Raw genomic sequence first — 923 nt, 5'->3', positions numbered from 1 at the left:
TGACTTGTTTTCCAGTCATGGAAAGACATGGGTGCGTGTTCTGAACGCTGACCACGTCTTCATGAACCTGTGTTGTTGAAACTGGGGTAAATGTGTCAATACGAGACCTGCCGCTCAATTATTGGATAGTGTCTGAGCAAGTGTTGTCTTGTATTGTCAAGAACGCTCCTGGAAAATGGTCCTGGAAAATGATTTTGTGAATGAATGAAGCGTGGGGACCCAGATTTTAATTTTCCTGCATCTTCATCATCATGAATCGCACATAAAGTTACTTTAAAACATTTTTGGGGAGGCATTTTATTAGCTTTAACTGAGAGCGAGAGGGGATGAGACGCAGCAAGTCGAACCCAAGGCTGTTATTGATGTATGCATCTAATTCACTTTAATGTAGATACCGGTGACACAAGGTAGGTAGAAGAACCTAAACACAAACTCAGAGACTCTGGAGAAGGTAAGTAAAACACTTTATTAACTGGACAAAGTGCAAAGAAACTCAATCAAACACTGCAGACAGAGGGGAGAAAAAAACTACTGAGAGACTGAAAACTACTTAAACTAAGAACTGAAGGTCTACAGCACAAACATCTGAGTGAGCTCCTCTTAAATAAACTCTTGATGAGGATCCTCAGCAGGTGTGCTACGCCTTCCACACAAACCCAGAGAGATTTTAACATTAAAAAAAGACCACTTTAATGTTGGTTACATCTTAAAATGAGCCTGAAAGACATAACCTCAGACCAGCACTGCTTTCCAACCATTAAACAGAGTAAACCATATTATTAATGTTTATGTTGGACAAATCAACTCAAAACATACTTAATTGCAATCAATAAATTGTCTTTATTGTCAGATATTCAAAGAAGTCTACTTTTTATTTTTTCCTACTAATCTGTATAAACATATTTCACACTTGCTTTGGCAAT

The sequence above is a fragment of the Morone saxatilis genome, unplaced genomic scaffold (assembly GCF_004916995.1).
Source record: "Morone saxatilis isolate NCDOM2014 unplaced genomic scaffold, NCSU_SB_2.0 Contig10, whole genome shotgun sequence".
In the NCBI taxonomy this organism is placed as follows: domain Eukaryota; kingdom Metazoa; phylum Chordata; class Actinopteri; family Moronidae; genus Morone; species Morone saxatilis.
Note: the sequence above shows the minus strand (reverse complement) of the source record.